General features: G+C 42.8%; 1 protein-coding gene across 1 annotated transcript in view; it reads left to right on the plus strand.

Annotated features, from left to right (window-relative positions):
- The window catches only part of cpne9 (copine family member IX), a gene marked incomplete at both ends in the record, with an annotated part of 124,551 nt that overhangs the window by 60,226 nt on the left and 47,598 nt on the right, over positions 1 to 16,727 (plus strand). The window lies entirely within an intron of this gene.

A 16,727-nucleotide genomic window follows, 5' to 3' on the forward strand; every position in this document is an offset into this window, starting at 1 on the left:
TTGACTGATAAGCACCAAATGCGCTCGTATCTTCTGCCTCCCTATATGTAGGAAAGTTGAAACCAGTGCTTTTATTCCCACCTAATAAAAGGTGGAACAGTGCATTTTTCTCCGTATTGGGAGCATCTCTACGGCGTTGCATAACACAACGCTGGAAGCCTGGAAACGTGTCGGGTCGGTGCGGGTCAGAATTAGATGTGGACCCGTTTTCATTCTCCTCCGGCTTTATCCGCTGCTCAGAGGAACCATCCATCAGCTACGAAAGCTCTGGTAGTAAAGCTCATCCCGATGCTCCACACGGGTTGGCCGCCATCTTTTAATAGATGAGGGCCAAACGCCTGAGGGTCAACGGCTATTTTAAAGAAGGAACGATCGCCTCCTTGCATCGGATCACGCTTCCTAAATTTTCCACAACATTACAAGCTGCACTCCGATTAACAAATCATGTCTTCTTCTTCTTCGTCTTCTAAGAGTCTGTCCCCACTGTTTTCCTTAAATATCGCTGTGACGACGTAATGTTGCCGACGTTCAAGGCGTCATGAACAGTTGGGTTTACCGTTCATAGACTCAATACTTCACTTCCAAGGATGTTACGCAATAATGCTGCAACCGTCGGTTAAAAGCTACATGCTACATTTATTGTGTTCCTGCTGTCTGTTGAAATCTAATACGTTTTCTTGGGCTGATTTGACAAGAAGCCTAGAAATCACGATCGAATTCTATTTATTTAAGAAGATATTTCAGTTTGGACCCGAGCACCGAACAGATTTTTAGGAAGGGTCGACAACCTTTATGACCAAACAAGAAAATTCTGTGAACTTTATTCCCAATGGAATTTGGTCGTGAGCAACAAAACATATTTAACCTTCAATTTGAAGATAACCGCTTGAAATCATGTATCATTTTGTTATATTCGCTTTTTAACAGCCGGTTTTTGGTTGCTTGAAGCTGTTTAATTAAATTCAGTGGCTTTTGCACATTTCAGCTGTTTGTTTGTTTGTTTACCTTGTAGCCTTGTACCATTTTAGTTGTATTTAGCTTTTTTTTTATTATTTCTTTTAGCCATCTCTCACTGTTCAAGTCATTTTAAACAGCTATTTTAGCAACATTGCCTTCTTTGGCCATATTCATCAGTTTGAACTATTTTACCATTTTAATTTTTAACACCCTTTCAGGATTTTGTAACTTTCTTTAGCCGGTTTAAACTTCTTCACCGGTTTTTAGCTAGTGTACTTGCGATATATCTTCTTCTAATTTGCAGCCAAGCCATGGTTTTCTCTTGTTCACGTTCTCAGTCATGTTTTCATATTTTCATTGGTGTTTTCCTGTTAAAATGATCAGACTTTGTGAAATCCAAAGAAATCCATATTCCTTTTGATCACTTATTAGGTGAAATTATCAAAGCAAACAAAAAAAAACTTCAATAATTTCAGTCTGTTAGAAAAAGAAAAGGAGTTGTATGTTAGATTTTTAATAATTTGAGTTAAATTATGGTAAAGTGTTGTTTTTTTTCTTTCTTTTTATGGTAAAATGGAACCCCGAGGCTTAACAATGCCCCCACCACACGTGCTATGAAGCCAATTTAAACAGGAAGTGCTCACACTGAAACACTGAAATACCCGGTAAAAGAAGAAATGGAACGGCCTGGGGGAAAAAAAACTGCAGATTTGAAACTTTTCTGAACTCTCAAGCTCAGATGATTATCATCTCTTGCTGCCACGGAGATGATTTGCATCCCAGCCGCCCCGCCAACGAACAAACGCTCGTACGGTTTAAACTCCAATCTGTGGGCCGTAAGTCTGTGTGGCTTCTTCCCTCCTCCTCTGAGCGGCCGTGCAGCGTGTGAATGGCTGCCACCGACTTCAGCTGGGGGGGGGGGGGGGGGGGGGGGGGGCTGATGAGAGGAGTCGGCCGGGCGCCAGTTTGCGGCCCAAGGCAGCTGTCGCCACGCCAGCGGCACTATTGACACGTTTCAGAGAGCTTATCACGCCGAGGCAGACCAAACAATCAGACGTCCACGCTCCCCCTTTGAGCCCAAATGCCACAGCGCGGCGGCGGCGGCGGCGAGCGGCAGGACGGAGCGAGGAGGCGTTTCGCATCCTGGCATCGTCTGAATGTAAAACTGAGAACGGCGCCGGTGCTCCAAAGCACACAGTGACATAAAAATAGCCATTAAACCCGCCATGGGGATATAATAAGTCCCATTTTACGCCGACACACACTGTCACAGGCGCCGAGAAACAACACTGGAATGGATTTAGAGATTTATTACAATCCCACAACACTTTTTTTTTTTCTTTTTTTATAGGAGGATGATCGCTCATTCTCACCACAAACCTGCCGCAAGTTTCCAAGTGATTAATCATCTTTTCTCTGAATCCATTAATGGGAATCACCTTGAGAGGAGAAATGAGGAAAAAGTGGCATAAGCGAGAGGTTAGGTACAATAAGCCCTCTCCTGTCTGTAAAAGCTTATAATGACTGATTCTGTGATTAATGAGGGGATAACAGAGCTTAAACACACCGACTGGGGGGGATTTTCAGACGGATAACAGCCCGATGCATCCGTCAAATAAAGGTAAAGCCCTCGCTGTCGACAGGTTGGCGTTCCAAACACTGTTTTTATCGGTAGATGTCAAAATATAGTCTATGAAAACAAGTTCACTTTTATTTTTTACACAAATCTCCTGAACAACTTAACCTTTGAAACCTTTTAAAGTGACAGAAAACATGGGAATTTATTGTTCATAGAATCTGTTTGGTTGATTTTTAAATCAGTCTTTAAGATGTCAAAGGTTTGATCCTTTATTTTTTGTTTACATCAGATTACATTTTTTTTTAAATGACCCCAATTTTAACCCTTTAACCACCAGGTTGACAACTTTGACAATGCATGTTGGATGGATGTTTTGTTTTTAAATCAGTAGCCTAAAGTGGGTTAAGAAATTTACAAAAGCAAATATTGAAAGGAAACTGATGTCTTCGGTTTTTTTTAAGGCCGGTGAATGTTTGTAGTGCTGCACTAATTAAATTGGGATTTCCAGCGTTTTAAGGAGATTTACTCTTTAAAAAATGGCATAATAATCACATAACCGCTAAGAGAGATCAAGAGGACAAATGTACTTTTTCAGCCAAGTTTTTCTGGAAGATGTTTTCAGTCCAACAATTTGATCAAATCCATCAAGATACAACTCCAAAAAGGACATTTTCATGGACCACAGGTTCAAACATTAAGGATTTAGGAAGCTTCAAGTGTTTTTTTCTGAAAGTAAACATCTCATTTGACGTGCTGATCAATCTGAGGGCGTAGAATGTAGGTGATCTAAAAGTGCTCTACTTTCGTGTAAAACATTCCCCACAATGGAACTGGAATGAATTCCTCAACTGTCTTTTCTCTTTATTCATTCCCCTCTGAAAAATAGAAACCTCTGCAGCAGTGACATTGGTATTTTTATCTCGGAATATATTTCTCTGACATGCTTGGGTTTGCTCCATATTTCATGTCAAGAATGTGAGTTTACCTCGTGAAGGTGTATTTATGGGTACATTTACTTTTCTGATTCATTTGAGCATGTATTCCACAACGGCTTGAATCATCTCATCAATTTAAATTGCTGCCTGGACCATCCGAAGTTTCCACTTTGTACAAATTCAAACCTTTTCAATCTTTGTTTTTTTTGCAGTCCACGCGGTTTTTTCTTTAAACTCGGAACATTTGAAAAAAACTGTCCACAAAACATATTTTTCCCATGCAAAGTGCTGAGAAGGTAAATATTTTGTCCTTTAAAATAAATGTAATGAATTCAATCTATCACAGTTTAGTTACTTGTGTGCAGAGGAGTATGGAACAGCAGTAGTGTGTGGCATATCGTGGTTAAAGGGGAAGGGCCGGAGCACTGAGCCTCCAGCAACTCCACAGCTGAGACCAGTTTCCACCACGAGACTTGAACAAAGCCGAACACGAGGGAACACGAGGAAGAGCGTGAGCCCGAACAACGGGATCGGGCACCGAGACGAGAGGGAAGAGGGATTCTGTACATGAGGGGACATGGAAACACACAGGAGAAGCACATTGAGACAAATTAGACGCACGGGGAGAAGCCGACAGGGAGGACAAGTGTGTGAAACACCAAATTAGGAAAACAGACACAGATTTGACATAGACGCCGGAGACCTGATCCGATTCAGTGCTTTCCCCTCTGGAAACGTTATTCAGGTACCAGTCAAACCATTTTCAGCCAGTTCTGTCCCCCACCTCTCAATTCTATTGAATACTTTTATTCAACTCGGGAATCAATAACTTGATAGTCTTCTTCCCCACCGACGAAGTCGCTGACATTTTTTGGCAGGAATGTGAATAGAAATTCTGTAAACGGAACCAAAACACGGCTCTCCGTCCATATGGCCGACAGTAATTTCTTTCTGAAGACCGCTCTAGCTGGGTCTATAACGGTGACGCCGCAATACAAATAATGCAATTAGCAGCAGATTTAATCCCCGGTTTCCTCCACAATGCACAAACGGCGACGAGGCTCGCTCCGTTCCTCCAGTTGGTGAGCACGGCGGAGGTCCCGCTAACCTTCAGGCAACAAAGAAACATCTGCGCCAGCTTGATTAAAGAAGACTAAATCAATTTATTGCCAGCTCTTTGGGCAAGCAGTGGCATCTCGCCTGGACTCGGGAGCGGTTGTACGTCTTTCGAGAAGATGAAAACAATTCAGAAATATGTGCAGTCGACGTCACTCATGATTTCCTGCGAGGATGTGGCGTTTCGCAATCCAACCCTTTTCTCGAGGTCTGATGTGTGGTGTTCAGACATGTTTATTCAACAGGCAGGAAAGCGGCTCCTGTTACTGTCCTGCATAATAGAACTGTGTGTGCATTCATGGATGTATCATGCAAATATGGAGCGAGTACCATGCATGTGAACTGAAGTGCAACACACACTTTATTTTAATTAGGACAACACGTCTAGCGCTCAGGCTCATCTGTTTTAACCAATTTTAGTCGAGGGATTAAAAGTAACGTCGGAACTATGAGAGAGGGAAGGAACAGCTGATCAGAATGTTTAGGAATATCTGCAGGAAGGTACAGGAAGGAAAGGATAGAAACACTTAAATGACATTTCACTGATTGGCCGCCAACAGGTTCAGTGAATAAAGGTAAATTCACCTCACCGCTAAACGGATATACTCAAAAAACAGAACACGCGACCATCACATTGTCGCTAGAAAGAGTCAAAATACAACGAAAGTGAAACATGACGGCTGACGGATCGAGGTGGAGGCAGTTCAAATAAGGCAGGCAGGCTTATGAAAATATTCCTGGGTTTCAGTGTATTTTACACGTCGATTATTCCAAAGGTCCTGAATCAAACAGCGCTTTATGCTAATGCTCTTCATCGCTAATCCACTGCAATAAAATATTCTCCTTGGCTGCGTGTGTGAGGACACAATACAGCCTGGGATTTGTTAACATTTCGTATTGAGCGGAGACGACTGGAATGAGAGACGCCGTTAAACTTTCATAGTGTCGGACCTCGTGTCTTTTCTGGTTAAGGTGAACGGTACATATTAACATATTGTTCTGGAAGTTTAGGTGTGAAACACAGAACAATGGAAAGCATTTGAGTGAGTCGGAGAAGGTTTTCTTGTAAGTTGTATAATGTTTGTTGGAATATATGCAGTTGCTCACTGTGAAAATGCTCTGATCATGTAATATTCTTCAATTAAAAAGTAGCATGGACAACAGTAAACATTTATAGTGCAATCAATTCAAAATATTAACCCTAAGGGTTGTTAAGAGGCACTTTTCTGACTTCAAAACCTTAAATTCTGTGTAAAGATTCACCGTTATATCCAATTTAACCTTGAAATCTCTGAGGAAGTGCTGCAGAACTGGACAGACTCATCGAATCATCTAAACCAGGGGTGTCAAACTGATTTCAGTTGAGGAGCCACATCAACCTGATCTGACCTCTGACCTCTGGAGGCCCAACAAGTCAAACATTACAGATTAAACTGCAGATATGGACAAATGCAAAGTCTTTCCTTCTTTTGATTCTTTTGTAACTGCAAGAATTTGCCAGACTATTCTGAAACATACATATTAAAGGAAATCAGATATTATATTTGCAAAATAAAAACCCTCAGTCACCTGTATCTGGATATCGTATTCGGGATTAAAACAATTTGTCATCATCTGGAAATGGTTTTGAGTTTACGTGTCTAAAGTATCACTTCACATAAGTTGGACTCGTTGTTTTATTGTGAAAGGTGTTGTGTTATGTGACCTCCACAGATGCATTAATTGATTCTGACCAAGGGCGGTTTTGAATGTCATTTTTGCCAATCCAGTGTTTTTAGATCAGCCTCTGTCAGTTTTCATTTTTATACTTCACACTTCAAAAATCACATGGCGGCCGGATTAGATCCTCTGGTGGGCCGCTTCTGGCCCCCGGGCCGCATGTTTGACACCCCTGCTCTAAATGATTATCTAAATGCATTATTGAGCAGTACTGTCCTCACATTAGATATGACTCAAAATAGTTTGAGTACAAAACTAACACCTTTGAGTATTTGTCAGTGTTTTGGAGTGTTTGAGTGAAACACTGAACCACTGACACATCAGACTTTCACACGCAGGTTTTCTATACACGTTCATATTTAACAACATTGTTTAGTGTTTATATGATGAATGTAATAAAAATAACTTACAAAGTGGGAGATTTCTAAACGTATCTCTAACAGGCTAAAGTTCTCAGTGTTCAGGCGTCCTGCTCAACATGTCACGTTATTAGAAATGTTACTTTTAAAGAAACAATGAAAAGCCTTCTTGGCCCATTTAAGAGTTAAAATCCTCTCAAATCCCAAACAGAAGAAAAGTGCGCCGGGTTCTGTTCCGCCGCACAATGACAAATATCAAACTGACATTTTATCTCCCATAATTCTGATAAATACTTTATTTTTCGGAGGCTGTTTTTCATCTCTCTGCCATGCATACAAACTCCCGAAATACCTGAGACAAAAATACCCAGTGGCCTCGATTTGCCTTCAAAGAAAAAGATGTTTTGAATTGAAGGAAGAAAAAGAAAGAAAACAAGAACAACAATGCGGTGCGAAGACGCGTTAACCGTCACGTTGTTCTCTAATGATCTCCCTGTGAACCTCCTGTCCGCCGCTTTGTCACAAAACACCCCGGCTGTGTCTGAGCAGCGACCCCTCCTCCCCAACCTCCGCCCCGGACGGCCGAGAAGAAAAGAGGGCGAAGAAAGAAGGAGAGGTGTGCTCCAGACAGAAGGAATGAGAAAGGAGGGGGAGGCAATAAGAGGCCAGCGGAGCGCGATCGCTATTCCTCCCGTACGGTCAAGCGCCTGTGATGGCTGCCTGCAGGGAATAGACAGCTGTCTGCCGCTCCTGATGGATCAGACACAGCAACAACAACAAAAAGAAAAAAGAAAAGGGAGAGAGAGAGAGACCCCAGAGGAGAGGGTGAAGGGTGACAGACAACGCAGCAGACCGAGGACAGAGAGAGAGAGAGAGAGAGCCAACAGGTGAGAGAGAGAGACAAGACGAGACAAGACGTTGGAGGAAGAGGTGATGAAGTTCAGGGAGAAAAAGAAGAAAAACAACACAAGCACAGAAGTTGAGGAAAAGAAACATTTTCCAGAGACAGTTTTGTGTTTGCCGTCGACACGAACGCCTTCACCTTCAGTCTGCAAGTGTTTTAGTTTGCGTTTGCCTAATTTATACCCTCGTATCCAAACGAAGGTGACCAGTTGTCGAAAACCTCCTTCTGCAGAGCCTCTTTGACGCTACTCACACCTCCGACATCCCGTGGAGATAGATGCTTTGCAGCTTTCAGAAAATCAATCAAAAATGTGTTGTGTATTGGAGATGATTGATCACAAAGTCAAAGTTTGAGGACAGAAAAAGTCCACAAATACGAGTCGTGAGGGGCCAGATGAGGAAACGTCTCTCAGCTAGTTAAAATCTCATTCTCAGTGCACACAGATATTCCCATCATTGACATCATCATCCCCATCATTCCCATCATTGACACTCATCAACGTGAATGTTTGTATTTACCACAACTCGTATTGTTAAGCAGCCCTACCAAGGATCACCTCTGTGGGGCGACAGAGAGCTTCTGAACCTCTCCAGGTTTTGCTGCCTCCCCTCGAGACGCTCGCTCTGCAAACGTTGCACTCGCCTGTTTTACTTTTCTCCTCCGTTAGCATAAAATAATTCCGCACGGCAGACGTGACTACCGCTCTGCAGGCCTTTTCTTCACGTGACAAGAACACAGGCGCAATGGCAACCATGGCGACGGCTTGTCTGTTACGGCGCGTCACGCAAAGTGAAGTTGAGGATATATGAGGTAGTTTGGGCTTATGGATCGGATCGCACAGGTTCTAATAAAAAAACATCTGATACCCGATCCAGTCATTTTGGCCTGGATCGGCCTGGATCGGTCCCCAACACACACACACACACACACACACACACACACACACACACACACACACACACACACACACACACACACACACACACTTCCAGTTCCCAGTTCATTCCTGAACATGCATGATTCCAGTAGCTCCCTCATGCTGGTGGGTGTCTTTTTTTTATCTTCTCCTTTATAGGTCAACAGTTTTGAAACGGGCTCCACGCCGTGCGGCGAGCCGAGAGCTCCCTTCCATTTACCTGTGCGTTGCCACGGCAACCGAGTGGGGCTATTAGCCGAGGCAGCGAAAGTATAACGAGGATCCAAAATACACCCCTTCTGAAGAAAGAAGGGGTGTATTGTGGCGGGAACGCAATCATATAGAGTACGGCGAGGGTGTTTTTCAACTGGCGGAGGATAGCCACGCCCACTCCGGTAATGTGCGGAGAACGCGGAGATCTCGAGACATCGCCGTCGCTTTTGGCTGACAGGCGTCGTGACAGCAACCAGATAAATCATCCATTTGTGAAAAGTAATCTGGAAAAAAATGAGGCCGATCTATTAACAATCCCGCACGCTGCCAGCTGCACCAATGCAGATTGATGAGGCAGGCGGCGGCTAAACAAGCCGTCTACTGGGGGGTGGGGGGGGGTGGTGGGTAGTTTGGGCCGGTGGCTGTAAAACACACTGTGAAAAAGTGCCTCTCTGGGTTTGTTTGTTTGTTTGTTTTTTCTTTTTCCTGATAGTGGTCATTCTGCAGTGTGTCTGAGCGCAGAGTGTGTAATTGGGGCCAGTTGGTGGAAAAGCTTCCAGAGCTGATGCTTCGGAGACACACACACACACACACACACACACACACACACACACACACACACACACACACACACACACACACACACACACGCGGTCACAATAGGTTTCAGGAAGGTGGGGAAAGATGCCAGACAGACGGAGAAACAGACTGTGAAAGGTAACAAGCTCTCGGGGACTTCCTGGTTTCTTCCTCGATCAGATCAACATCTAGTTATTGTTTCGTAGAATCATTTCAGGAGGTTTAGCAATAATGTAGTCCATAGTTTTGGCCATTTTTAATGTAACACAACCAGTAAAGTAATATTGTTATGAAATGGTAAAATGTTTTTTTTTTACTACTATAATTGGGGCAAAAACATTTTGAAATAGTCAATGATTTAGTGTGATTCTTTGTCTAAGTCTCCTTGAGCAAGACACTGAACACAAACTGCTCCCAATAGATGGACTGAGTAAGACGGAGTACTTTGCCTGGCAGCTGCCACTGTTGGCGAGCGAATGTGTGTGAATGGGTGAATGTGACTCACACTGGAAAAGGCTTTGAGCTGGAAAAAAACTCACTATATGAGTTTAATCCCATCCAGACAAACTGCACAAAAACCTGCATAAAAGCTTTCATTTCTACAGTATACAGTTGTGTACACAGTATGTATTTCTACAGTGCTCGCCACAATGATTGTGTTTAGAAATGTGGTATAGCTATGTGATTGACAATGGTTGAAATGCCTTATTACACTATTGGAATGACCCAGAGCAGCATGTGTTAATACAGCATCGGTCACACGTGGCGAAGAGGTGGCACTTCTGCCAACTTGACAGAGATATGAACTAAGTGATATAATGATTATACCTTTTTTACGTTTAAATGAAAAACAAACTGGAAAAACTAAATAGTAACAACCTTGTCGGATCTAGAAATGCATAGAGGATATTGGAGGAATTGATATTTTAGTTTTGATCTGCATATCGACCTTAAATTGGGTCCAGGGTCTTGAATGGGGGAGTTCGGGGGGGGGGGGGGGGACATGTAGACGGGTCCTAATAAAGAACAAAACAACAGTTACATATGTGTCTTGATTTATTTTGGGAGGCTGTGGTACAATTAGGGGGGATTCATACAGGCAGAAAAGAAGCAACCCACTTAAGAAAACAAGCCCAAAACCCACAAATAATGAGGCATGCAGGACACAATGTTTTCTATAATAAGCAGACGAGTTTACTGCCTGCTTTTAATAAAGTGGTACAGAAAGTCGACTAATTCCGCTTTTAGTAACTGTTAATTATTAAACTGACAAAACAGTTCTAATGCTGCTCCACCTCTCACACGTCACACCGTTTGTTTCTTGTTGCTTTAATCTCCAGCAGTTTAATCCTTCCCTGAACTCTTACTGTTGAGGAAACGTACACAGAAAGACGATGTTCTTTGTGTTTATCAGCTCCAGTTTGGAATCGTTAAAGAAAAAGAAAAAAAAAAAAGAGGCTTCCCTCTCCTTCACAGATGAATCGGCACAGAAACAACAGTTTATCTCCCAACTGGCAACAGTAAGCTGTTACTTTATCGTGTGAAACCGAAGATATGTTTGAAAATGGTTCCGTCTGAAGGAGCGGAAATGAGTTTCCGGCGGGTTTCGTGCTCGCCAGCTTTGAGCGTTTTTGGGCAAATATGATGTGACTGTGTTGTTTTGTGAGAGCGGCGGTTACAGACAGCAACTCTAATCTGTTAGCGACACCACTTGTTGAGACAACAAAAGGCCTCGCAGTGGGAAGACGCCGTCTCTGGACTGAATAATGAGACAGAACAGAACAACAAAGAAACGGGGCATCAGAGAATTACAGTCTCAGCAAATCCTCTCTTTTTTTTTTTTTCTTCTGTTCATCATTGATCTCTTATTTTTGTTCTTGTTCTTTGTTTTGGATAGTTACTATCCGATAGTACTACCATACTTGACGTATGCAAAGCCAAACTATTTACACCTGAAGGATGGTTATTTGCGTTTCTTCCATCAAATCTTTTCAACCCCCTGCTGAGTGGGAACATGTTTATTAAGTTCTCATAAATGGTAACAAAAGAAACTTTAGATAAAATAATATTTAATGTATTGATCCCATAAGGGAGAAACTCCAGTGTTGCAACAGATTAGAAGGTGAAAAGGATGAAAAAGGTTAGTAACAGAAATAATATGGAGTAATGTACAGAAGAACAAGGTACAATGGAATCGTAAATGTAATGGTCAACATATATATATATATATATATATATATATATATATATATATATATATATATATATATATATATATATTTGAACATCTTAAGATATTTGATGTCTTGGTCTCATCTCACATGCTAGTCAGCGAAGCTAACTGTCAACACACATCACAACTAATCCACACCCTTACAAACATCACGAATACAGGTCTCTCTTAATATTCTTGGAAGATTTATTAGCAGCCAAAAGGAAATTTCAGGAATGTCAGGCCCTTATAAGAACTATATTCAGAAGCATTACGTCACATAAAGAATGTCAGCAAGTGTGGCAGGAAGGATGGGAAATGATATTGGTCAGTCATCGTGCTGATGTGTAAACGCTCCTTAAAGCAGCTGCTGCTGTCGGATAATACTGGGACAAGAAGAGTGGAGGAGCGTTCTTCACCTCTGATCGCTGACTTAAAGCAACAGAATCCAGAAACAGACTTTCTGATGCAACATCTTGGCCTCAGGACTGAGACGACAGGATACATCAGAGGAGTTTCCTCATCACGTCACTTCTCTCACCGAGCAAGAAGTGAGCCAGATTTTTAGTGTAAGTTGTTGTTAAATACATTTTATGAGTCATAAGTCATTCTCGTAGAACCGTGGAATTTTGGATGACAAAGAAAGGAGAGGGAGACTGAAAACCACGATAACATTTAGTCAGGTACTGTAAAAATACCATTTTAAATTTATTCAGGAGAAACACATTGAGATTAATCTCTTTTGCAAGTGTGTCCCAGGAGCAATGCAGATGTCTCATGCTCAAGTTTGTTTATTGAGTTTTTACTAGAGACGGGGCCGACCCGACCCAGTATCAGTATCGGCTTCTGATATGAACGTAATTCACGGATCGGAAATTTCTGATCAGGTTTCGGGTCCATGAAGCCTCGTCTGTGCTTTTGCTGAAATGAGTCCACAGTGTTTCTGTTCCGGCAGCTCTGCTCGCTGTAAAATGTGGAGTGGATTTCCTAAATGGAAGCGGGTCTCAATGAGGAGCGGAGTACAGAGTCCGGAAATCCATTCCACAGTTTGCAGCCAGCTTAGCATTCTCAGGAAGTAGTGCTATCTGACTTTTCATGACAACACGTCGCTGTTTGGACAGATTTTATGCTCAAAACACTGCAAAGTATCGACGTGAATGTTTGTAAAGGCGAGACAGCGAGGCAGACGCTCTGCAGCCAGACGTCACCGTTTTAAAACTCCAGCTCGCCGAGGAGAACTGCTCGTTCCTCTGCTTTCATCTAGTTTATTTTTGTTGTATAAATAGTGAAAATGCGGTGGATAAATGAGAAGCATGGCGGCGATTCGACAGGCGGAATATCCAGTTACGGTCCTCAGCTCAAGAGGTCACATGACTTGAAGAGGACATACCGGTACATCTCAAACTATTTTGAACATCGTGAAATAGTTTATAGTCATTTGATAACGTGAAACCGTTATTTCATATCGATTCGTTACTCATAGATTGAAATAATTCAAGTCTTTATTTCTTGTCGTTTTGATTATTATGTTTTACAGATAATGAAAGCAAATCAAAATAGGATGTTTTAAGCACAAATGTCAGATCTGTGTAAAATCGGTTCATTTCCGTTCCGTTCATTTTAAGAGGTGTTTCTTGAACTTCTCAGGCACTACGACATTAGCATCAAACATACGGCATCATTTTTTTTTTTTTGTGGGGGGGGGGACTGCGCAGTTGTGAGACGTTTCAGACGTTGCAGGTGAGTGTAATGGCGGGAATCAGATATGGGTCACTTGATAGAAATACGTGTAACTCACAGTCAAATAAATCACATTTAGGCAGTAAATCTGATCTATTGAAGTGGAAATGCAGCTGTAGATTGCAGTTCCAGATATCTGATATTTTCCAAGTAGTTTTCACGTGTATGTGTGTGTGTGTGTGTGTGTGTGTGTGTGTGTGTGTGTGTGTGTGTGTGTGTGTGTGTGTGTGTGTGTGTGTGTGTGTGTGTGTGTGTGTGTGTGTGTGCGCATTAACAACACGAGCCACAGAGACGAGGCGCTTTCATGGAGAAGCCCTGTTTTTCGTCACTCCATTACAAGCAGATGGCCGCTCAACCCACTGTGTTTCCTCTCAGCTGTTTACTGCCTCTGAAAACGCCCGCAGCCGCCTCACTTTGATATTTTCATGTGGGTGTTGTGCAAAAAAAAAAAAAAAAAACCTAAGAAATCAATACACTCAAGCTCAGGAGGGATGTTTCTGGAGCTCGCGGAGTTAGAAACAACGCGGACGTCTTCACTCGTCTGCGCGAAGCCTCGAAGACGTCTCGTGATGAGAGGGAGGAAAACACTCCGGGAGGAAAAGTGGAAGGCTGTCAGGGTGTCGGTATCAGCCAGGCCTCGGACAGACGCTCCGGAATTCAGGCAGCTCCCCGTGTATCCGGGTGGCTGGACGGTGTGGGGTTCGGACACGCCGTGTAGATAAATTCATAAATAATTCTCTGGTTAGCTGTAGCAGCCAGCAGCAGCCATCCGCTGGAAAAAAAGAAAAAAAAACAGTCACGGAAGGCTGAGAATTCATTGTGCAGTTCTTCCTCTTCTCATCCTTTTCTCTTGAATCGATTTTTTTTTTTCTGGTCACTCCTTTCCTCCCCACCCCCCCATTTTTCCTCGAACATTCTATTATTCTCCTTAAATCAGAGCTGAGTGTGTCGTTGGGAGGCTGCTGTCCTCCCAGCTCGGCTTCATCGTGACGCCAAACTGGGGCAAAGCTGGAATGTTCAGAGTCGACGCAGAGCAGTTTCACCCCGCCGGCATTGCCTCGGGTCAACCGTGTGCAGGAAGACGCGGATTTTGGTGGGATTGTTAAAAAAAAAACAAAACATAAAAAAAACCAACAGCTAATAAACATGTTTTAATGAATATTGCAGAAGTCGTTCTCACTTTGGTAGTCAAATCGTTATTAAAATTCTACGTAACTGAATTATTCAGAGCCCTTTTTTTTTCTTTTACAGTGATGTAATGTGTGCTGTGGAAGATGGAGAGTGAGAGGGGAGTCTCACTATCAAGGCCCCGACACATTGTGAGGCTGCCACACAGTTTGACTTGGCTGTCACTGGAGCTGTCAGCTGTGGAAACAATGAATGTCTCTCAATATACTTTTCAAAAGCACAAAAGGTTGGGAGTTTTTTTTTTTTTTCTTTCTCCGGATTTGTTGTGCCTCAGACTCCAGCCTGGCATGAGACGCTGTACCCACTGAATGAAACCAATTCTGATGGAAAACAGAGGAGCTCACTCACAGAGACTTCTTGCCCGTGACATGAAGGAAGCTCCCTGAAAGGGAAAACGCGACAGAGTGGAGAAACCCACTCTTTTGTCCGACAGTGTGTGGAATAATAGGTTTGAAGATTCCAGTTCTCTTCATTCCATCATTTAGTCCGTGTTCACGTTAATCCTTTTCAAGCAGCTGTGAAGACATACTAACTCACCGAGATTGGACAGAGGCGACGCCTCACTCGTCTCAGGAGTTGTCTGCTCCTGGAGTCCAAATCAAACCAAGATGGCCGCTCGGCGACAAACGTTCTCTTTTATTCCTCCAAACATGTCAGCAAAAAGTGTGTCTGAAAACATTTGAGGGAAGAAATCAGCTCTTCAGTTTCTCAATCGGTCCTCGTTTTGGTTCCACGACAGCCTGTTTCGATGTTTTACAAAAGTTTTACGATGATTGCCACAGATTGTTGCTCGCCGCCCCGCATTTGCATAAAGTTGGCAGGATTCTATTTTAGACAAATGAGCTCCGGGCAGCTCTGGAGCGATGTGCCACAGCACAGCTTTCGATGCACCGCACCCAGCATTCGTTTCACATTCGGCACAATGACAATGAATCGGAAGCGAGAAATTGACGGAAACATATTTTAATTCTGCACTGCAGAGCGGTTAAATGTGTTAAAATTCTTAATCAGGATGATGAATCAATCAGCATTAACGCATAAGTTTGACAGCCCTAGTTAAAGCCCAAAACTCCCGTTGCGTATTGGTTGTCCGTTTAAACTAGCTACAGTGCAACGATGCAAGCTTTTTTAACACGGCTCCTAATGTGGAACTTTTTGAAAGTTCTCAGACTCAGACTTTCTGAAAATGCAACTTTCTGAAAAGACGGTCAAATAGTAAATAATTCTTCTCAATAGGTTGACAATAGGAATAATGTTTCCTCGTGACTCTCAGTCAATATCCTCCTAGAACTTTGTAGTTGACAGTCAAAGTAACTAGTTCATCCTCTGCCCGTGTCCTCCCACTCTTAATGTTTATATTGTCTTGTTCTCTGTGTGCATGTGTGTGTGCTTACACACAGCGCCCACTAGTGATCCAACATGATAATTTCATGGTTTTCAATGTTTCTGCCGTTTGTTGGCTCCTCAAAGTCTGTGTCTGCACCAGCGCTAACTGCCATTAGCATTTAGCATTGAGTAAATCCCTATGAGTTTGCTGTTGTTTCCCTGTGCTTGTTACTTTTAAGAGAAATGACAACAGTTGAATATTCTGCAACTGTTGTAACTTTATGTTTTGCTTCAAAACTTTGTCTATAGGCCTGTGGTCAATATTACACCTTCGTTGAGTTTTGTTAGAATACACATTTTAGCAAAATCATTGATAGTCCTACCTACTTTTTATCTAGATTTCTTCTCAAAAGTTGAACGTAAAAATTTGACCACCAGTGTTTTACTGACGAGAACCATTGAAACCCCCTGGCGCCATCATGGCGGAGGCTGGACCCACACATTGAGAAGCTTTGTTCTTACTTGATTCGGGGAGTCATCAATTTGAGCTTCTCCTCTCCTGTGTGAAAAGACTGCCAGGACTCGGCTGTCAGGGCTTTGAGTGAAGCCAGGAACTTCCCAGAGTACTGAGGTACAGCGACAGGAAATGAGGTTGGGCTTGAAATTGCAGTCGTCAAATTAAGTACTGAGTGCATAATGAGCTCTGCTGGAAGCTCGTGATTTCTCAGTTGATGATGTGGCCGTGAATCACTTTAGGAAACCTTTGCAATTAAACTCCTTGCAGTTGATGCTGCATCGTCACATGTGGTCGCAAAATCGAAGCAAAACCAGAGTTTTCCTTGGTTTTGTGCTTCATACTTCACAGATTCACGTTAAAATCGCTGTCATATTTCGTACATGTGCCCACTTTCTACCAGATGGCCTAGTTTTCTCCACGACCATCTGGCGCCCTGCAGAAATGACCTTCCCCTCAACCCCCCCCCT

The sequence above is a fragment of the Blennius ocellaris genome (genome assembly GCF_963422515.1).
Source record: "Blennius ocellaris genome assembly, chromosome: 5".
NCBI lineage: Eukaryota > Metazoa > Chordata > Actinopteri > Blenniiformes > Blenniidae > Blennius > Blennius ocellaris.